The sequence below is a fragment of the Mauremys reevesii genome, linkage group 2, assembly GCF_016161935.1.
Source record: "Mauremys reevesii isolate NIE-2019 linkage group 2, ASM1616193v1, whole genome shotgun sequence".
In the NCBI taxonomy this organism is placed as follows: Eukaryota; Metazoa; Chordata; order Testudines; family Geoemydidae; genus Mauremys; species Mauremys reevesii.
Window position 1 is genome coordinate 151,210,306 of NC_052624.1, and position 23,985 is coordinate 151,234,290.

Sequence of the window (23,985 nt, forward strand, 5' to 3'; positions counted from 1 at the left end):
CACACACACACACACACACACACACACACACACACACACACACACACACACACCTCTACCCCAATATAACGCTGTTCTTGGGAGCCAAAAAATCTTACTGTGTTATAGGTGAAACTGCGTTATATTGAACTTGCTTTGCTCCATTGGAGTGCGCAGTCTCTCCTTCCCCCCAGAGCGCTGCTTTACTGCGTTATATCCGAATTCATGTTATATCGGGGTAGAGGTGTGTGTATATATGTGTGTGTATATATTTAGATATACATATATGTGTGTGTATCTATCTATCTATCTATATAATTTTCCGCATATGCTGTCATTCATTAAGATAATTCTGTTAAAGAAAACTTCATCAACTCAAGACAACTAGCGGATCTAGCAATGAGTTGTTGTTTTTTTTTTTTTAAATGTTTACAGCTCCTAGTGGCTGGATTTATTACTGAAAAACTCCACTATTAACATGAGCCATTGCCCTTATTTTAACCATGTATGCTGATAAATCATCCTTTCCATCGTTCTGGGCTTTACAGTGATACAACTTTATACTGAACTGAGTAATATGCAGCCAATACAGAAATGCAATTCCAAGGGGAAACTGTATAGAAAAGGTGGGCAGAGGGTAAGAATAGACATATTTTGATTATTAAAGCTTTACGTTTTCTCCTTCGTTTGACATTGCTTATTTGTTTATCTTTTTCTTGATTATTTAATGTGTTAGGGCCTGAACCAAACCTCGCTGAAATTGGTGAGATCAGATCTTAAATCCCTAGTTTGACAAACTTCAAATTGTGCACCCCTCTATTGTGTTTATGGATTAAAATACTCCTTTACCATAGCTTCATTTAGGTTGCTCTTGTTCAAACTTGAGACTCTAAAATTAGGCACCTGTATTTACACTGAGGCACCTATCATGGGATTTTCAAGAGCCTCCAGCAGTGGTTGAATTCTGTTCCCATTAACTTCAATAGGAGTCTACTGTTGATTTCAGTGTCAGCACAGTTAGGCTTCTCAACTCAATGCTTCTGAACACCCCACTGCTAAACAAAAGTGGCCTGATTCTTAGAGCTTCTGAACAGCAGCAGCAGATCACATTAATTCTATACAATCCTAATCTCATCTACATGGCTTTCTCTAACCAGGAAGCAGAGTCATGCCATGTGACCTACATCTCCAATAGAAACTAACCCAACACAGCTCGAATTTCATCTACTTTCAACAAACTGCTTGAGCTCAAAATGCAGACCAAGCGTGATTCACATAAACTATTTGATGAATAAATCTGAGGCAATGCCACTTGCAGATAGCTGTGCAATTCATTTTAGAATTAGGCAAAATTACTTGCATGAATTATTCATTCTGTTCAGCCAGTGAGTAGGAAGTTGTTAAACTAAGATGCCTGTACAATGCCAAAGTGGTATAAATAAGAATCAGGCTTGTTAAAAGCTCACAATCACTTTTCAAGGTAGAACCATATTTTAAACTGGCTTTATTAATATTGAACATATTCTAGAACAACTTTTTATAAAGTTTTAATTATTTCTTTGCTTTCTTTTCCTTTTAGCCTTTTCAATTGCTAGTTTATTTTATCCTGCTCCTTCTGCTGGACTTACCTTTAAACCAGAGTCCAATACATACTGTGATCTGTTTGTTTTTTTGTTTTGTTTTGGTTTTTTAAATTAAAATTTGTAGTTTGTTCTTCACCAGTTCCAATGGGATCACATTTCATGTTCTGAGTCCACACTGACCTGTGATGTATCATATTGCCATGGAGATATATATCGCCATAGCAACTTGTACTTTCCTTAAGCACAGCAGTAAAGATGGAACAAAATAAGGAAGCTTTGCTGAAGTAAAACAGCAAAATCTTAGTATGCCAGTACTCTGCTATCAGAAAGGATGCCAGGAATTCTTCTGGTCTAGCATGTTCCTTCAGTTTAATAATAATTTAGTGTTTAGAAAGCACTTTGGGGTGCTTGAATGAAAGTATTATTGGTGGTAAGTAAACAGTCTAATGATTTGTGTGTAGATCTAACTGTGCGGTAGGTAAGTATTATCAGTAGTAGAGATGGGCCCAGGCTGTCATCTCGATTCAGGCTTCCTCAGAAGATTTGGAGGTGTTTGTATCTGGGATTTTGGTTAATGCCCTTCACTTATCGTTCTTATTAGAGAGGAAAATGAGCCACAAAGAATTTGCCCAAAGCTATAGATAGCCAGTGTCAGAGATGGGACTAGGTCTCAGGACTTCCTCATGCTCAGATCTCTCTCCCTGGTAAGGAGGTAGGGGTGGCTAGAAAACAAGAACTCTGTTTTGTGAAAAAAAATGAGGCTTCAAATTTGTTTGCACATCGAAGTGAAACCAAGACTCTTCTTGAGAGAGACCAACTGACCAACCATCCAAACTGGCCTGGTGGTTAGGACACTAGACTTGAACCTGAGTTTCCCACATCTCAGGTAAATGTCCTAACCACCTGGTATTGGATATTTTGGGATATTGTTTTCTTTGGTTTTGACCAGAAATTCCATCCTGGTCCTGAGAAAGTTTCTCTTTTGCTGAACTGGCATTTTCTTAAGGGAGGGGGAAGACAATTCGGCAAAAAATTCCCATGTAGATCTAGATCGAAGAACCCTAGACTGCTTATTCTGGAATGGAATCTGGCTTACATGATGCCATCTCTGACTTTAGGCAAATCTCTCCCCTATTCTCTGTGCCTCTGTTTCCCAGTCTACAGTATGAGCATACTGATAACACTTTCTTCAGAGATGATGTGAGGATAAAGTTGCAGCGTCTCATAAATAGATAAAGGGAGGGTGCTATCATAGCTGGCAAGCAGTAGGCAACCAGTAAGGAATTATCTGGAGTGAGTCCCACATTTGTCATTTCTCATATTCTCCAAAACATAGGTCATATATTGATATATGTTCTCAGAGTCCATCTTGAACAGGAATAATCTATTCTATAGAAAAACTTCACCCTAAAGACACAAGCAAACAAGCTTCTACATAGCTCATGTTCCAGTTTTGTCTCCCTGGTTTACCAGGCAATACACCCTCTCTGGAACACTGCACACATCACACAGAGATATCTAGTGACTGAATAATGTAACGGTAAGTCCATATCGTTGCATCCCCATGGCAGCTGGAAATACCATGCTGCCTGTGAGGCCAATACATCCAGAGATCTGATTCTTTGCTATGCAAGATACTTCACTGGTAGTTACTTGTACCCTGTGTGTACTGTTATTTATATTTAACAATTAATTTGTTTTATTTACATAACAGCAATTAGAGCTGCTATAAGCTGCAGCCTGCCAAAGTCTGTTCTGCTCCCTGCAGATGGATGATGACCTTTGGTCTCTGCAGCCAGCCACATCCCCACATCCTTGCATAACAGCAGCAGCTTTCTGCATTGCTGAGGGAGAATTGGGCCACATATTTTAGAAGCAAAATAAACTTATTGCATGTGCTTATTTGAACTAAAGAAATGCCCTAGCCTTAATTATTGTGGAGGGATATATTTTTCTCATCTAATCAAAGTCATGCCCTAATGCTTTATTTAAGGTAACTTTCTCCAGTATGGCAAAGTTGCTGTTCACATATTTTCATGAGTGTTCTGCAAATCTTGAATGACATTTTCAAATATCAATAAGATGCAGGCTTCAGGCAAAATGAATTTTAAACCACCTTTCAGTACTTGAGAATTTTTTTAACACTAATCCATGACTTTAATTTTATTTTCTTTTCAAAATAAAATAAATACTGGGGAAATAGCCATGAGCTACGCAAGCAGCGTTTTCACTAGATTGTCTATAGCCTTTATCTATCCTTTTTTCCCCCTGTTAAACATTTTTCCCGATCTGAAATGTGTTTCCAGTGAAATAATTTTTAAACATGTCCAGAAAGAAACTGTTGAGTAGCTTCCCCCGTGATGTAATTGACGTACCCAAGATGAATGGAACAAGTTGAATGGTGCGCTGTAGGCATAAAAACGGTTATTTAAATTAAAAATAAAAAACAAACCAAAACACCTAATCAAAGCCAGCTTCACGGGCCAAACACTGTAGTTCCTTGTTCTCAATTACATGCAAAGCTTGGCTCAGTGGCTGTTGTTTCACTGTGTTAGGGACTCTGAGTGGCCACATAAGCTTATATTTCAAATAAAGGGTTAGACATGGGCTAGATCAGTGGTCCCCAACCTTTTCATCTGACGGGCGCTGGACGAACGACCGTGGTGGCAGTGGAGCATCCGCCGAAATGCTGCCGAATTTCTGTGGCATTTCGGTGGCAATGCCTCTCGATGACGTCGCTTGGGGACCCCTGGGCTAGATGATGCCCCTCAATTCAACCCCTTCCCGAATTTAGAAGGACAGGTGGGATTTGAAGTCTGCATCATCCTCCATTATCATCCCTAGCTCTTATATAGTTCTTTGCACCAGTAGATCTCAAAGTGCCTTACAAAAGAGGTCAGTATCATCATCCCTAGTTATATGGATGGGAAGAGGCATGGGGAGAGGACACAACTTACCCAAGGTCACCCAGCAGGACAGGCAAGGAATAGAATGCTGGTCTCCCACGTTCCAATCCAGTGATGAAACCATTAGGCAACACTGCATCTGAATTTGTCCATTCCACAAGACTTGTGAAGATACTGTCAAATCAATAGTTGAAGTATGTAATGTGCTGCTATTCATTTCAGGGCAGGGCAAGTGGAGAATCCTCTCCAGAATATACAATAAGAGAATTACAAGAGGGAAGGCACTTTGTGGGCAAGTTCTGGGGAAGAGGACTATTTTAAGCAATATAATAAGGGTTGCTAGGAATTGAATCATTTTGGAGACATGGCCAGTTCCTGCTTGTGTTTCTTTCTTTGTTTCTTTCTTTCTTCATTGCTAATAACCTAGTATGTAGGACTGTAGGCCTTGAATCCTTGAATTCTTAGACGTCATTTGAACCTGTATCAGTGTTCCAAAGACTCTGCTTCAAATTTCTGAGTTCCCAGGCAACCTGATTTATTTACCTGATCACTGGTGGGTATTTTGATGTTTCCTGTGAGTAGTTTAATACTCTTGGCCAGTCTGGGCCATTTAGTTACAGTGCTATTCCATCTATACTACAGGTTAATGTTCACTAGGAAAGAGGATTTCTCATTGGCAATACCAGGCATCCGTATAAATTACTTGTGCAGGAGAAAAAAGAGAGAGAAGCTTCATTACTTGCCTGTGTGGCAGTTAGGAGGGGGTATTTCACTTTGGCTGACAGATTAGCAAATTGAAGCATATTGCATGAAATCACAGCTGATCAGAAATATATAATCATCAGTACAGTAGAAGAAAAAATATTTAGAGGGGGTGGCTGAACCTACTGAGACATGTAGAACTGATTCCTTTTTTATATAGCAAAAGAAAATAATTGCAATACATGAAAAGTCAAGGTGATACATGCAAGCTGCTCAAGTAAAGCGTAGTAGCTCTCCACTGTTTATGAGCAGTTTGAAGTTGATGCAGAACTGGGCTTTACATTGCCTGTGGCTTGCCCAATATGGCGCTGATTTACCTTCTTCCCAATCAAGTTATTACACTATTGGCACTGTTGCGTTAACTCTTCCATCCTGGGGTCTCGTTTATTCACATAGAAGAACACTCACACAAAACTTTCTATCCCTTTCCCTAGGGCCCACGAGTCCTTTCAACTCTTTACCCCGCTCAAGAGTCTTTTAACCACAGGCGGCTCCAGGCACCAGCACGCCAACCGCGTGCCTGGGGTGGCAAGCCACAGGGGGTGCTCTGCTGGTCGTCGCGAGGGCGGCAGGCAGGTTGCCTTCGGCGGCATGCCTGTGGAGGGTCCGCTGGTTCTGTGGCTTTGGTGGACCTCCCGCAGGTGTGCCGCCAAATCCATTGGACTGTGGACCTCCCGCAGGCAAGCCGCCAAAGGCAGCCTGCCTGCCGTGCTTGGGGCGGCAAAATACCTAGAGCCACCCCAGCTTTTAACAGGGCTTCAACCTCCCCAAAACCCCTGCTTTTCAGGGCTTTCCAGTTAGAGCTGGGTGAAATTTTCCAGACAAAACTTTTTTTTCACTGAGAAATGCAGATTTAGATCGATGGAAACATTTTGCAAATTTGTAATTTGCCCAATTGTTTAGGTTGAATAAAGAAAAAAATCTGGGGAAAAAAATAAAAATATTTATTTTTGATATTTCCAGACCAAAATGTTTTGATTTTTTAATTTGAAGTGACTTCTCTTGTACAATTTTGCTTTGATGTTGTTTAAAAAAAATAAATTAAAATCCCCCTCAAAACAAAGGAAACCTTTCAGTTCGAATGGAACATTCTATTTGACCCCAAATTAATTAACTGAAAAATAAGTTATTCACATGGCTCTATTCTCAGTATTTTAGACTCCTCCCTAGCTACAGTTTCTTCCTGAATAAGTTCTTGCTCCTTTTAGGTTTCTTTCCCCATACCTTCTGCCTGGAACCTACAGAGAACCAACTTCTCTCTGGTCTTTTTCCTTCTACCTTAGCTACTCACTTCTCCTTATACCTTTATAATCCTGTCACTTGGCAGCCTGGGAATCAACTCCCTTCAAGGGTCAACCTTAGAAAAGTTGCTCTGGGTTGGACATGCACTCCTGGACCAGGGCACTGTTGCACGGACGATACATTCCGGATGCATGAGTTCCTTTAAGTTGATCTCCTTATGGTTAGACATAGGGTTGGCAGAATTCATTTTGTATTTATTTATTATCATTTTGATGGATATTATCAATGATTATTTTTAAGCATATTTCAATTTTTATTTAAATTTTCACAGTTGTGGGAAATTATGGAGGGGCAGACAACAGGATGGGTTGGATAAAAAAATATTTAATGACAGTAGATGTTGAGGTTCAAAAAGTTAAAGCTTTATAACTGTTAAACCAGAAATTGTCAACATCGCATGTCAAAATATACAAAGTAAATATCCTTTAATAGGTTCTTAAGAAGCATTTTTCTTACTTTGCTTATCTTATATATACACACACACACACAAATAAGGCAATCCTGGGTGCTCAAAGTTGGGCACTTAAACAAACATATATAGTGTGTGTGTGTGTGTGTGTGTGTGTGTGTGTGTGTGTGTGTATATATATATATATAATATGTTTAAGTGCCCAACTTTGCCTTATTTTTATGTAAAGCACCTTAAGACGTTTTAAGTAAATAATACTGAAAAAAAGAGTTAGCTTGAAGTAAAAGATTCTAGAAGAGTAACATCACCATAATTCAACAGGGTTGGCTACTTGATCATCAACATTCTGCGGAGTTCTGATTATACTAGGAGTTCCCAAACTGGTCCTTAGCCCACTACTGGTGATGATCTATGGAGAGCTGGCTGGTTATGGAATCCTAGCTTGTTTACAGATCACATTATACATACTTTGCTTTTCTGTGGGTAGAATTGCTTTGGTTGCTGCAGCAATGTTACGTAATGAAGAGTGGGAAGAGGCGTGGACTGCATGGTGACGTATGGGAGGAAAGTTGGTCCACAGGGCAATCGAGTGGTGCTGTACACATTAGAAAGAGGTTGGTATGTACCAGGGTGTGATGGGGTACAAACTTCACACCGGAAAGGAAGGGGTTAAGGAGCTGCTCTGGGCCCAGATGTCTCCATCTCACCACACCCTCAATGAATGCAGAGGCTAGAGTAGGAGTTTAAAAGGGGAGCAGAGTAGCTCACTGGCAGGCAGGCAGTGGAGGTCTGCAGAATACATACTGGAGTTCTGCCAGAGGACAGTGGTGGGACACTCAGGTAGCAGGGCCTCTGCAGCATGGGTCACGGGTCACTTGCTGGAGGATTCTCTGCAGCTTGAGGTCTTCAAACCACAATTTGAGGACTTCAATAACTCAGACATAGGTTAAGGGTTTGTTATAGAAGTGGATGGGTGAGATTGTATGGCCTGCATTGTGCAGGAGGTCAGACTAAATGATCCTAATGGTCCCTTCTGACCTTAAAGTCTATAAGTCTATGACTATTGATGGTCTACCGACATGCCAAGGGGAAAGGACTCTAGATGTTTGCAAAATTGGAGATTTCATCTTTGCTGTATTTTGTTTGCATGTCTTTGCTTTTCCCTCCTGTGTGGGGAGGCTGGTAGGAAATGATCCCGGGAGGCAGTTGCATAGTACTCAAGGGTGCAGGATTCAGCTGCCTACCTTTGGATCCTGGATCTGAACCCAGTGGGGAGGGTGGGCCTGGATTCCCCTGCCCTGAAGGGGCTAAGGGCAAAAAGTCTTTCCCACATACCAGAGACTCAGGACTAGGAAGACCCCCATATCCCAGAAAGTCCCCATGGTGGGGTTTTGACTTGGTGAAGCCTGAAGCACCTTGCTGAGCAGCGGACTCTTTACGTACGCCAGAAGGGACAGACACACATATGGCCCAGCCAGGGGGGTGTCATGGAAGAGCACCTGTTGCAGCATCACCTGGGCACTAGGGGGCACCTGTGGAGAGCAGACCTCTTTGCACAGGCATTGGCTCAGTCTTTTCAGTTCAGCACATTCAGGCCACAGGTGAAACAGAAAGCATACAGAATTCAGAAATATTGAGCAGTTAATTCTTGAGCATTTGCTTAAACCACTGCAATTTTTATATTGTGCTCTCTATTCAGCAATCCTGAGATAGCAGTAAATTGTTGGAAACGAGCTAGACTAAAAGAGGGAAATAAAAAAGCCTGCTAAAAGCATGCGCATATACACAAAATAAATATTTAATTTTGCTTTGAAAGATGTATTTCTGACCAATTCAGAAAGATCAAAGTTGGCAACTTAGCAATAAGATCTTTTTTCTATCTTTTAAGTTAATAGCATGATAAATTTAATTTTCCTTTCTGAGACGCCAAACTCTCTTTCAAGTTATATGGTTTGAGAGGTACAATTCATTGCTTTTGATATAAACATGTCTACTCATATTTACTTGTATGAGTTAAGATCAATGTGTGATGTTATCTCAATTGGAAGCCATAAGTGAAACTGCTGCTTGCTGCTGCTGAATGAAGTTTTCTGGAGATTCAGAATTTAGCAAAAAAGCCTTCTAGATTACTCAATTTTTTATATAATTACAGAAAAATAATTTAAGAGACTTCAGCTACTAGCTGAAGATTCAGTTTGAGAGCCCTGTAATATGAAATTCTCTCTGTAGATCTGTGTTTTACAGATTCTGTAATAATGACTACTGATTATAATATTCAGCTGTAGATCTCAAAATGCTCACTAGGAAAGTAAGCAACATTGTCACCATTTTGGAGATGGGGAAACTGAGGCACAGAGCGAGGCAGTGCCTTGCCCAAGGTCACACAGGGAGCTAATGGCAAAGTTGGAGATAGAGCAGTGGTTCTCAAACTATTCTACTGGTGCCCCCTTTCACATAGCAAGCCTCTGAGTGCGACACCCCTCCCCCTATAAATTAAAAACACTTGCTTATATATTTAACACCATTATAAATGCTGGAGGCAAAGTGGGGTTTGGGGTGGAGGCTGATGGCTCATGACCCCCCTGTAATAACCTAGTGACCCCCTGAGGGGTCCCAACCCCCAGTTTGAGAACCCCTGAGATAGTCTCTCCAGGTCAGAAGTGCGTCCCTATTCAGAAAAGTAAGGAAGCACGTGTTTGAGTCATTGCAATGGGGCATAAAACATCTGTTCACTTTAAGCCTGTGCTGAAGTGCCTTATTGAATAGGGATGGATGTAAGCACCCATTTAAATGCTTTGTGGCTAGGACTCTGGAAACCAGGTGTCCTGACTTCTAATCCAGTAGCCTAGATCTCCACTGTGTTGATAATGACACTCTGGTGTGACTTGAAGGACCATCGCCAAGAGGGAGAAGATATGTCCACATGTACCGTTGAGTTCCTGGCCCTCTCCTGAGATTACCATCAAGTCTGCCTATTATCATAATCCTGATGTGGATGGTCTTTTGTTATGTGGATACTTTTGCATTCAAAACTGGGCTTAGATCACCAAACCCACTCATTTCAAAGGTTCATGTGGGGCTTTGACCTTGCAAACAGATGCTGGGTAAAGTAGTCAAATTCAGGTTTGTGAGGAGGCGATAGCTCAGTGGTTTGAGCATTGCCCTGCGAAACCCAGGGTTGTGAGTTCAATCCTTGAGGGGGCCATTTAGGGATCTGGGGCAAAAATATTTCTGGGGATTGGTCCTGCTTTGAGCTGGGGGTTGGACTAGATGATCTCCTGAGGTCCCTTCCAACCCTGAAATTCTATGATTCTATGAATTAACCAAAGTATCTCAGTTGAATTGGGAGGAGTCAAGAGCTTTCAGAACCAGCTGAAGTAGAAGGCTCCAGGGTGCACCCATACCATAGGACCTACCAGATAATGAAACAGGTTCTTGTGAGCATGGGGGAGAGAAAGGGAAGAGGTGGGATGAATGATCTATCTTCCCTTTGCAATCAGAAAAATTCTTCTGCATGTTAAACAGATGTAATCAGTCATGGCTTCAAGTTGTTGTGTTGGGAGTTGGGGTTTGTGAAAGGCAAAACCAACCACTATTAGTAATGTTAAATGTCAAATGTCCTGTCTTGGCTCTAGGGGAAGAGGGGGCGTGTTTAGATGTCACAGTGAAGGTTAGTCTCATGTTATTTCCCATCTTTCTGTGAGAGGAGGTAATAGCTGAAAGCTTGTGAGATGTAAAAACCCACAGGCCTAGCTAGAACTGGGGTTTGCAGGGTCCAAAGCTGGCACTGCTTCCTCTTTACTACCATGGGCCCAGGCAGCATGAATGACAGCCCTCTGTGATTCTCTGATTGGCTGGCTCTCCCCATATAAACCAGGAATCCATTTCTGGGAGTTGTTTGAGCAACACAGACCTCTGGCGTGCTTCTGTTTTAGACCTCCGGTCCTGCTGTGACTCACCCTGATCCTGGACTCCTGGATCTTGACCTCTGCTTGACTCCCAATCCTGATCCAAGTTTACTGTCTCTAACTTAAAAACATTGCTAGAAGACTGTGGCCCAGCCCAAACCCCATTCTCACTGCATGCTCTCAATTTGGTGACAGACTCTGACTTCATGGCTTTGATCTGGCCCGGCCCCACTACTGAGCAGCTCACTCTGGGCCCAGAGGCTACCCATGACCCGGCCCTGACGTGAGGTTTCATGCTATGGCATCACTCTCAAACTCAGTTCTGATAATCTCAGGGATCTGAATTCTCCCCTATAGTTTATTTTATCCTGATTGAGTGGTACAAAGAGTCTAAATTCTGGTGCAGTTCAGAAACAGGGCAGAACTGATCCTACAGTGTCTAGGGCATTATCCTAATTTGTGTGAGCTCATCTGAGCTGATCAGAGAACTTATTAAAGTTGGCTTTCTCAGTAATGGCAACATGGCTGAAGGACAAAGCCAAGAGAAAACCGAAGACATGGCTAGGGGAGAATGAAGGAAGAATAGAAGGCAAAGTAAAATGTGGAAGTTTTTTACATTTTCTTTCATTGTTTATACTTAGCTCTCCTGGACGAGGGCCCCCAAGATTCCCAGGTGGTCTCCCAACCAAATACTAGTTTGGCCTGGGATTACTTAATTTGGATCAGAGACAATCAGGTGCAGTCTGTCCGGTATGGGCTGACAGAATTAGACAGAAGCTTTAGATTTCCAGACATGCTTGTTGTATCTAGCTCACTGGGTCCTAAGACATCGAAATCCAGTGATCCATTTATTTCTCAGTACTGATGGATTCTCTGTTCTGCTAAAACAATAAGCTCTCTATTGGCTGATGCTAATGATTGATGTTTTATGTGGTCGTATACAACCATAGTTGTGATTAATCCCATAAATGCTTGCAGAAAAACTCTCCCTTGAAAATATATGTCTTGACAGATCTATTATTGGAGAGGTGTCAGTCACCATATATTTCAGTACCTGTTTTTCCAATCTACTTATAGAATAGGCAAGAAGTAGTTCATGATTATGCCATCTTCAAAATGTTGCGTGTTCCTGTCCTTGTTTCATAACTTTCACAGAGACACTCAACTTCTTGTTGAGGATTCTGGATAGGATAATCCAGCAGGCAATTTCCTCTGCTAAGTACTGTAATTAAATTTACAGAATAGGACATTTGATCCAGCACACATTTCAAATACCTGGGTGAGTGCTGCATATGACAGAGTGGCTGTTGAATCTGCCGCTGCAGTCCTGAAGAAATGGCAGGCAATGTGTACTTGGTATAGCGAGTGAATCTTTCCTCCTTTTGAATGTGTAATTGGGACAGGAAATGATTCTGATGCTTACATATAAATGGTATGAGATGGTGACTTCCCTGAGTATGTTATATGGTAAAGGTTCGGTTTATGAGCCTGGGAGGATAACGAAAGCCACTTTCTGATAAAGAGATTTTGATCTCAGTTCTACCACTTCAAATTCAGAGGAAATCTACTGAGGTCCATTACTCTGGTGTAATAGAGATCCATATTGTTAACAAAAGCTGGCTCACCTTTAGCTGAATGCACTGTAGACATCCTTCCCCTCCCAACCTGGCTAACACACACATTCTTTATTGGTGTAATTGGGCCAAACTCCATGGAAGTCAATGGAACTGAATCGATTTGCACTTGCAGGGAATTTCACTTTTTTCTCTGTTGGTGTCTCCCCTGGATGTGTTGGGAGCATGGCGACTTGCACAGTAGGAGAGTCCTGGCTTCAAAGCTAGACTTTGTTTCTTTGCATGGGCATGGAAGTGTTTTTTTCTACTTTTAGAAGCTAAGATGCAGGTCTCTTTATCGATAAGAAAGGAATCTGTTGGAGAAAGAGACTTATTTCAAGTGGCAGTGACAAAGTATTTGAATAATTTAACATGCTTCCCAGCAGTTCTTCCATATGAGCAATCTCCCAAGCTGGCTCTTAAAGGCGAGGAAATAATTCACTTCTTTGTCTGTTCATGGAATTTCCGTAAACAGATCATGATTCTCTTCAAGTTACATTCTCAAAAATGATTCTTTGTGACTCCCCCGTGCTCTGTGAAATGCTGTTCAAAATTTAAATTTCAAGCTGTGTTGCTTAACTGCAAAAAGGGCTTTGAATCAAGAGGGCTTGGGAGATTATTCATATTACAAAGCATCTAACTAACACTGAAATCACTTTTCATGTCACATCCTCTGTTCTAAATAAATGGACAGAGAGAGGGACAATGCGGCTGCTACGGGAAGAAAAATGGAGCTCCATTTTTTTTAAAGACTCCATGGGACAATAGAGGGGCATCTTCCGAGTGCTGCCTTTTCCCCATTTTAAAGATCTTATTGAGCTGTGGCTCAGTTTTCTTTGGTGAACTTATTCTGAACACAGCTCAGTTTTATTAACTGCCTTTATTATTCCATCTTTCTCAAAAATGTTATTACCTGTCTGTGGTGAAATTAATTCAAGGCCACTTGGAAGACAGAAAATTGTATGTGGTCAGATCCTTTACTTTTGCTCATATGGTGGATGTATACACTGCATTAATAAGATTAGCTTAACTACAAAGAACAAACAAAATAAATTGGTATTTTATAACTGTGTAAGCAATTGCAGGATGGCATTTTGCTCTAGGTTAATTTTACTGCCTATTCTGGAAAATTGCCACTTGTAAAAAAACAAGATATCGACTGAATTATTTTCAGTGAACTAGAAAAGGTTCCTGTTTCTAGCATTTCACTTCTTGTCACCAGCATCATTAGGGACTTATGTCGTCTTAAATGACAGGTAGAGAAATAAAATTAGTCTTGCAAGCCAAGTAATATTACATATATATTTTTTTATATATTGATCCTCTGTGGATTGCTTGCAAGGAAAAGACTAACCCCAGCTTATCAGAATTAATACCTGACATTAATGATTCAGCACCTTGCAGACTGCAACACGCAATAGGTAACAGGTACTAGGCTGAATCACCAAAACAGAGAGCCCGGCCCAGCCCTGTGGAACAGGAGCTGCAGGAGTCACCACTGCAGGGCAAGTTTTTCCTTTTATAGGTTGTTTTATTTCATGTTATTTTGTGATGAACACAGGACTCTACTCTCAGGATCTGAGCTCTGCCAACGACTTAGTGGGTGACCTTGGATAAGTCACTTAATCTTTGTATGTCTCTGTTTCTTGACCTCTAAAAGGGGAAATAGGAATACTACTTTTTGCCTACTCTAGGTATTTTCCATTTAGATTGTAATTTGTACGCTTGTCAGTGCAGAAACTGTGCCTAGTACAATGGAGCCCTGATCATGAAGTATTTTCTAGAAAACCACAATCCAGAATGACCAGAATATTAAAATGTAACACTTTAAAAATCCCAATTCTGCAAAGACATGCACACAGCTTTAAATGTGAGTATTCCCATAGACTACAGTGGGACTATTTCCATGTTTAAAGTTAAGCTTATCTGTAAGTCTTTGCACGACCAGGCCATGATCATCAACAGGTTCCTTTTGGATACAAAATCTACCTGTGTTTGGTAATCGTATGCCAAATTTCAGTCCAATACCAATTAAAACAGCAGAGCACTAACCCCTGATAGCAGGGCTCAGGATGGAAGTGGCAAGCAGCCATTAACTAGAATAGACCCGCTGAATGCTCACTTAATCCTACAGTAGCTCTACTATTCCCTGGATGGTTTAGATATGGTCTTTGACTTTTTACCCCCATCTCATTTTTGGCTTGTAAATATGCAGGAAGGGAATAAAAGCAAAAAATAAAATAAAAAGTCATTTGTGGGTCATCAGCGATGAAGCAGTGGCTTTTTTAACAGAAAAAAATCATCTGCTTGAATGGAATAACTGAGGGTTGTAGCTTGCTCACTGATGCTTGGTAAATCATATAATGGCTTTCAACTTCCCTTCAGTGCCGCAGCTGTTGGTACTGATCTTTTCTTCTGGTTTGATTGAAATATCACTTTTAGTAACTTGTAAATTGCTGGATTTTATTAGATGACACACAGATGAAGCTGTCCTTTTTTTTTTTTTGAGGCCTGTAAGGCAAAGTGTCAGCTGAAGGCCAAACTATAGACGTAACTAGATAACTCATTAAAGGAAGAAGGCAAGTAAAATATAGGGCCTCAATGGTTTATGTAAAAAATCAGGGGTGAATAGGACATGCAAAGACATATGGGTTATTATCTTAGACCTAGCCTTGGTCTACACTGTGTGGGGGGATCGATCTAAGTTACGCAACTTCAGCTACGTTAATAACATAGCTGAAGTCGATGTACTTAGACCTACTCACCACAATGTCTTCACTACAGTGAGTCGACTGCTGCCGCTCCCCCATCAACTCAGCCTGCACCTCTCGTGGTGGTGGAGTACAGGAGTCGACAGGAGAGTGCTCGGGGGTAGATTTATTGCATCTAGACTAGACGCGATAAATTGACCCCCACTGGATCGATCGCTGCCCGCCGATCTGATGGGTAGTATAGACATACCCCCAGACAGTTTGATGACCCTCAATCCTCCTGCACAATCTTATCTGATTGTGACTTGTATAAATCCCCATCCATTGTGAAGAGCCTAATAATTTGTACTTGTTTAACACCATCTTATGTTCAACTTGGCATCATAGCTAGATTAAAATCAAGATTGGATTTTTTTTTTTTAAGTAAAAGATCTGTTGTAGGAATTATTTTGGGGAAGTTCTATGGCCTGACAGGAGGTCAGACAGGATGATCACAATGGTCCCTTCTTGGAATCTATCAATCTATTGGGACAACACATGCTAGACTGCTTCTGCACACAAGAATCACTTCTTTCTAATCCGGTGGAAGTTTTTTGAGCAAGTTCATATAAGAGTGGCTAGAGGAGACCCGGAAAACATAATTTATTCAGACTGTCTGAAATCCTGTAACAAAGTGCCTCACAAGAACCTATTAAAAGAACTCACGGTATGTCTACATTACACTCCACCCCTTCCTCCAAGCCCCTACCCCCCCTTCCCACCCCCACTTCACCCCTTCCTCCAAGCTCCCACCCTGCCTCTTTTTGCTCCCTTCCCACGCCTCTTCCTGTCCTGCCCCGCCCCACTCTTCTCCTCCCCTCCCCCCCAGCAATTCTTCCATGCCACGGAACAGCTGATCACAGCAGGTGGGAGGCAAGGGGAGGCGCTGACCTGCAGGGCTGCCAGTGGGTGCTGAGCAATGGGCACTTATGATACCAGGTTAGAACAGGGGTTCTAAGATGTCACTTCTGCAGTGCACAGATACTGTATATATAAGCGCAGCTATATCCCATATAAGGGTCCTTTGCAAAACATTTTAGAATGAAATAAATCAAACATAGCAAAGGGATTGAGAATTTGAGATGAATTATTAAAATGGTTTTTATTATTATAAAGATTTAATCAGTACTTCACAGAGCATGAATTATCCATGTCCCTTCCCCAGAGACCAAGATGACATTACTATTTGTTTTGGCACATACAGGCTCCAGACAACATCGGGGTCTCATTGATCTAGGCAATGAGCAACCACATAGTTTCCTTGAAGAGCTTATTATCTAAATAGACAAAGACCAAAAAAATGGGAAGAGGAAGTCATATTATCCCAGTTTTACAGGTGTGTTTTGGGGGAAATTGAGACACAGAGAGGCTAAGTGACCTGCCTGGGGTCACATGGGAAGTCTGTGGCAGAGCCAGGAATGGAAGCCAGATCCTGAGAGCCCCAATCTGCAGCCTTTACCACAAGAGCAATCTTCTTTGTTTTTATTTACTTCATGTATTGAAGAATGTTTATGAATAAGCTTTTTTTTCTAAATGGGATCTTTTGCCCACCGTTTGACCAGTTTCTGTTATCTCAAATATTTACTTTCCACTGCAAAAGGAAATCACTTTTTTCTGTCTATTTTCTTTATAGTTCATAGTCCTACTATACTTCAACATGCCATTACCTCTTAATACCTACAATAGATCAGAATACTGTGACATTTCATAGGTTAATGCATTACTCTGTCTTCTGATCAATTAACTGGGCTATAATAGGAAGCTCAAGTACCTTTGATGATGTTTATACATAAATCGTAAACTGGACATACTGTAGCTGAAATTGATTTCTAAATTATTGATCATGTCATTTAGATTAGTGTAGGAATGTGCAGCATAAGAATATGAAAATAACCACTCAGTGTCATTCTGATTGAATTGTATATTCATAGGGACATTGTTTATGAATTTTTGAGGACCCTGAACTGTTATTCATCAGGCAGAAATTTTTGTTTCAGTGCTAATTACACTTCAGCCACTTAGGTTCTCCAAACCCCTTTTTGGATGAGGGGAAAATGTCAGGCAGAATTAGATCAAATGGTGTTTTAAGTCTCAATGGGAATATATAGCTGTTTTAAATGTATACCAGTTGTGACAGAGAAAATAGGTTAACTTATAGCATGAATCCAAAGGCATTTCTTAAAGCTCCAAGTAAATGAAAAGCTTATATCTGAACCATAGTGTATCATTGATGATTATATCAAGACAACACAGATTTTGTTGCCACCATATTTCATGGAGACACATGTATTGATCAAAATACTAAAAGTATTGGTGATTCATCTTGGGCCACAGGTTCTATATTTTTGCCTAGTGTTGAAGTTTTATAATAAACATTTTGACACAGAGTAGTTGAATTGAATGGTAAATATCAAATGGCTTCTCCATATGCTAAATGCCATAAACTTCTGTGTGATGTGATTCATGTGCTTACTCATAATTCAGTTATAAAAGTAGCTGGGTCGAATAGGCCAATTTCTGTCTATTTGCTGGTCCTGTAGACACTTGCAAAAATGGGACCCACATTAAAATGCTAGGGCGTTGATTCATTAGTGATAAAGGTTGTAAGCTTTAGGTAGGTAGGCTGTTGTGTATTTATTAACCACTGTGTTTCCTAACTCTGCTCAGAGTTCAGATGAAATGTTGCAGTGGTGGGCCCTGAGAATGATGAGTGACTATCTGAGGTGCACTCTTGGATTCTGTGCTGTGTTGCATTAATTTTTGCCAATCTGTCACGCTAAAGGGATCACATAGCCAGTGGACCCAGTCCCTGTTTGTGATGGGATTGTCCAGGTGGCATCTAGAAAGTGGAATGGCTTTAGTCCACCCTTCTTCACTAATTGAATGAGAATGTAGACATATATGTCAGGGATGCGAGGAGCATGGCCGGAACACATAATTTGGTTGTATTCAAGTATGAAATGGCCCCTAAAAGGCTGTTGCCACAAAGCATAAGTTAGAGGTCAGTTCTAACTTATGTGGGGATCTGGTCAGAGAAGAGCGGAGTTTCAAAGGAGGCTTAAGGGCCCTCCATTTCTACATCAAGCATAACTTGGAAGGAGTGAAGTGTCTGGCACCACAACTTTTCCCCCCTCACTTTATTAGGATTTTGCTTGAGTAAGAAAGTACCTTGGAGTTTGGCTCAGTATATCAGTAGGAAAAAACTGGTAACTGCTATTGCAGTATCCACTAGCATTTTTGTGATTAAGGATCTGTCAGGCATGTGCAACTCCACAGGTAAAAATCTATGTATTTTTGCCAGTGCCTGTATACTGTACCATCCCTCTATCCAGATGGACCCAGGTAGAGTCCTGTGTAGACTAACATCCTCACTCAGTCCATGAGCTCAGTAGAAGTTCTACCAGCATCCAGTCTGCAGGATATGGCCACATTATTTTCTTTGAAGTCCCTTTGGGACTGATTCTGTATACACAAGCACCCATAGAAAACATGGACAGTATATTTTTCAACTTGGCTTAGCTTCACTGTGAGAATTATCCAGGCTAAATTTTCCTCCACAGCTGCTGATCTTTGGAGATAAAATAACCAGGGGTGGTGTTTCCTCCAGCTGAGAGAAGGTGTGCCTAGAAGAGCAGGTTCTTTGGCTGAGTTCTGGGATAGAAATTCTAAATTTACAGGGAGGGTTGGAGGGATTGGCCAGTGCTCAATAACACAATCAAGCCATCAAAGTGAGTGCATTTTTCTTACTAGTCATGTCACCTAAAGCACTTCTGGAAGGTGTTGAGAAACTATGGTGGTGAGGATTGTATAAGGACATCTCTAGAATCTTTGTTCACTTCTGTTGTATGCCTGGTCAGGAAATGGGCTCTTTTCGAGTCAGTCAAATGAGTTGTAGGCAGCATGACTGTCAAATGGTACTGGGACAGTGATGGCATTTTGTAAATAGGGGCAGTGATGGCTATTCAAAATTCTGTTTCATTTCTGTATTGCAAGGTGTCATTTGAGGAGATGTGGGAATTTCCATATTGAATCAGACCAATGGTCCATCTAGCCCAGTATCTTGTATCTGACAGTGACCTGCACCAGATATATAAGAGACACATGCAAAACACTCCACAGTGGAGAATTCAGGACTTTCCTAATTTCCTGTAGACTCCTCCAGCACAGGAGCACAGGATTCTCTAATAGCTTCCCTCTAATAGCTTTTTTTGCACTCTGCATATCCATCTCCAGATACACTTAAGCAGTCTCCTGGCTGAAGTCTGGATGGGAGATTAATTTAAACTGCTCTTATACAACAGCATATTTCTCCAGTGTGTGCCCATTTTAGGGCCCAATCCTTTGACTAATCCAGACTCAGGCAAGACATCTCATTGTCTTTAGCAGAGTTACACAGGTGAACAAGAATGACAAGCTAGGCCTACGCGGTGTATCTGAAATTCCCATAGCAATGTTTCGTTGGGCTGAATTTTACAATGTTACTTTATCGTTCAGCACAATAAAGGGAAGCCCCAAACCTTCCTTTATTCTCCCTTCTCCCTGAGTGCATGTGTAAAAGGCACTTTGCCATGCACACTAATACCACACACTTCAGTAACAGCATCACATCCCAGGCCATTCTGGAAACCAAGAGGGGAAAAGAAAATCCGTGAAAGATTGCAGCTTCTGATTATCATGAAACCCTTGCATGTGTGAGCTATTTCAGACTTTTGGAAGGAAGGCTTTGTTTTTCCTAGCTTCAGAGCCGTGCTATCTGGAGATCTGCAGATCTTTCTCTTAAACTATAGAAATTGTATATATTTTAATTTCAGGGTATGTGAACATTTATAGTGGTGTATAGAGTGCAGCCATTGTACAATTGTATAAATAACAATGTTTCAGTGTCTCCCTTAAAATATGCATTAACTACTTGTGCTAAACAATCTGTTCCACCTTGTATTTAGCTGTGACACTGAGTATGTTTCACAGATCGGAAGAAGAGCTCAAGCACAAAAGCTTGTCTCACCAACAGAAGTGGTCCAGTAAAAGATATTATCTCACCCACTTGTCTCACTGGAGAGCAGTGCTAACAACATGTTTCTGAATGTATCCTTCAAAATTAAATAAACATTTTACATAGCCCTTGGAGGTTCTTTAATTAAAACCGGATGTTCTGTGGAATTGCCTTTTCTCTTTGTATCAGGTATTACCATTTTTAGAATGTTTCCAGAACAACAACTGGCTGCTGATGGTTATTATCTTTCTCTTCAAAGCCAGTTAAAGGACTGAAACATCTTTGGCTTTTCTGACAGTACAATTACTTCTGACAAGAAAAGTAATCATCCTATTTGTGGGGAGGAAAACAAAAATCTTTGTCTCCCCTAATCTTTCTTTATAGTTTTCAAAACCTTTTTTAATAGAATAAAAAACCCCAATCATAACTCAAGATTCTTGTCTAAATTCATTTATTTCTTGTCCTCCGCTTTGCATTATAGTGGCTGACAACATGATTGGTGGCTAGGGTCTGATCCAAAGCCCGTTGATTTAATGGAAAGATTCCCAATGACTTCAGTGGTCTCGAATACAGAGGTGATAGATCTTCTAGGTAGGGAGATTCAGAAACTCACAGGTATGTAGGTGCCTAACTCCCACTGATTTCACAGTACCTTTGAGAATCTATGACAGAATGTCTCTCATTCTGTATTACGTAGAATCATCATTATAATTTATGTATGTATGTATGTACGTACGTATTTAATTATTTATACCATTGGAGCACATAGGATCAGGGACTCCACAGTGTTAGGTGCTGTACAGACAGAACAAAAATATGTTCCCTGCTTTTGGTTGAGTCTTGTAGTACTAATTAATTAAATATAAGGCCCTAAATGAGGAAGCAATATTCAAAGTTGCATTAATGATAATTTAAATGATAAGCTTTACATTGGTGACACTTTGAAGCTGTTCTGAAATAAAATAACTGGGTATACAGTTTGCCCTCCCCTGAATTGAACTTCAGCCCTGTGTGGTAGTTTTTTTTGTTTTGGTTTGGTTTTTTTAAGATTCAGATCTGTGACTCCCAGCATGACTCCCTCTATATCCAATAACTAGGACTTTGCCTTTTTATATTGTGAACCGAACAGGCTAGCTTGCAGATGCATGTATTGCACTTGGAGTGGAAGATGGTGAGTTTTGTGATGATCCTTAGTCCCTGGTTTCACAGACTTGGACCAGCCTCTTCCGCCCCCCACCCCCCGCCCACACGCAAAAAACTCTGTCTCCTGAACAGACTAGCTTTACCCTTGTGATCAAAAGACTCACTGTGCGTGAGGAGCAGAATTGTCGACCACAGTCTTCACCTCAAAGCTTTAGATAATATTTTAGATATCTCAAAGCGACTGACAGACCTAGCGTTAGTATGGAAAACTGCCTCAGATCCATCTCTGAACGCAGATCATCCATCACACAGGATACCACCATCTCAGTGTTGTGGGAAAGGCTTAATCCATGGCATTATAGTTGACAGACATACACTTCTGCTCTTTGCGATGTCATTTTTACCCTAGGTACAGAAATACTGAAGGGACATAAATATGCAAGATACATAAAACAGCTGAGTATGACGGATGCTATAAATGTGTTCTCTGTGAATATGTCATTCACGTTTTTATGAGGAGAATAATTAATATTCAAGTGAGCATAGCCTTTGCTAGGTGTGGAAATGTGTACGTCCTTAAACAACAAAATTAATTTGTTCCAGTTTATTGAAAATCAGCTGCATCCAGTGTTTTTTAACTCCCTATAGGTAAACCCTGTAGGATAGGTGAAATATGCCATACGTTTAAATATGACTACTATTTGATTAGCTAGGTGCTATATTGTTGCTTAGACTGGACACATTAAATTAAATTCAGATTAGATGTTTACTTCCTATAAATAGCACTCTTAATGAATAGTGTTATAAAATATTTTATTAATGTGTTTCTGTTGTAATTAGCAACTTAAAAAACAATCTCCAAAACACCTTTGAATTGTTAGTTCTGAGGCAGATTAAGAGAAGCAGGAGGTACCAGTGAATTTCTAATTCCCTTCAGAAAATAAAAATCCAAAGTAATGGCTTCAGCTATTTGTGTAAGACATAAAAATTGATATAATGTATGTGGTAAAGCTCCTATTGAGTATTATTATAAATGATTGATTTTTCTTTCCCCCTACAGTTTAGATGGTGCAATGCTTACTGTACAAACAACTCATGAAAAGTCAACATGTTTTACAAGTAAATAATTTACAACTGCTGTGCGGAATACGGAATAATATTTCACACTAAGTGACATTAATTAGGGCAGAAATATTCAAATGGAGAAGAACTGGGAGATGACTATGCTGCAAAGAAAATATTTTCTACTTGCCATCTAAATGCAAATGAGCAAAAGAGGCACTGGCACATTACTCTTTAGAGGAAATGCTTTCCATTAAGAACCAAGTGGTTTAATGATTACAAGACTTCTGGAATGGTAGTGCAAGCCAAATTCTGAGCCATTCAAGGCAGTCTCCTTCATTGCCTTCATGGAGGCACCAGGTTTTAGACGGCAGGTGTTGGGATAACTCGTATAGATTTGAGCCCCAATCCTGCAAATATTAGACGTGTAACTTTACTTACAGGAGCAAACCCATTGACATTAATGGGGCTACTCTCACTTGCATAAAGTTAAAAGAATTCAGGGCCAGAAGAAACCATTATGATCATCTAGTCTAATTTTTTTGCATAAAACTAGCTATATAAATTTCACACAGTAATTCCTGTATCAAGCTCAATAAGCTCTGACCAAACTAGAGCATGTCATTCAGAAAGGCTTCTAGTGATGGAGAAACCACTAAGTCCCTTGGAATGTTGTTCTGGTGGTTAATAACCCTCACTCTTATAAATTTGCACCTTATTTTCCAGTTTGAGTTTGTCTAGCCACAACTGCCTGTTTCATGCTGTTGTCTGCTAGACTAGAAAGACTGCTGCTATCAGAAATCTTCCCATCATAGAAGACCTGTAGATGTGGCCAAGTCACCTGTTAACATTCTCTTTGATGATCTAAATAGACTGAGCTTCTTAAATTTTCACTGTAAAGCAAGTTTACCTCGCAAGGTATGTCTACACTGCATTGTAATCCCAGGTCTGTGGGACTCAGGCTTGTGGACTCAGTTTTTCCAAACCAACACTTGAGTGTCCACATTGCATTCTAAACCTAGACTTATGATTGCTGAACTCTGGTTTCACCACTATGCTAATGTGTCCATACTGCACTACGCAGACCTTCTGACTAGGATCTGTGCCTTGCACTGCATCCACACTGCAAAATGACAGGGCTTAGACCCACGTCACAGCAGGACTCAAACTCTGACCACTCCTGTCATAAACAGTTAGTTAAGGGTTAAGGTCTCTTTTACCTGTAAAGGGTTAACAAGCAGTACCTGAGGAACACCAGACCAGAGGACCAATCAGGGACAAGATAATTTCAAATCTCTGTGGAGGGAAGTTTTTTTTTCTGTGTTCTTTGTTTTGAGTTGAGTCTCTCTTGGGAGCTAAGGGAGTCCAGACATCTTAATCAAGTCCTCCCAGGTTTCTGCAGTATTTTTCATCTATTCAGTCTAGTGAGTATTAGAAAGGCGTACTAGTATTATAAGTTTATTTCTACATTTGCAATTGTGTTTTTGCTGGATAAATTCTTTATTCCTGATTGCTGTTACTTTGCTTTTACTGAGAAAGAAGGGGGAGGGGGAATTCTCTCCAGGTTTATAGGTT

General features: G+C 40.6%; 1 long non-coding RNA gene across 1 annotated transcript; it reads left to right on the plus strand.

The window, feature by feature from the left end:
- Nucleotides 1-1,812: 1,812 nt before the first annotated feature.
- On the plus strand, nt 1,813-22,533 carry LOC120396390. Its single transcript, XR_005593093.1, has 3 exons — nt 1,813-1,992; nt 20,687-20,820; nt 22,409-22,533. It is a non-coding gene; the product is annotated as an uncharacterized LOC120396390 (long non-coding RNA).
- The last annotated feature ends 1,452 nt before the right edge of the window (nt 22,534-23,985 follow it).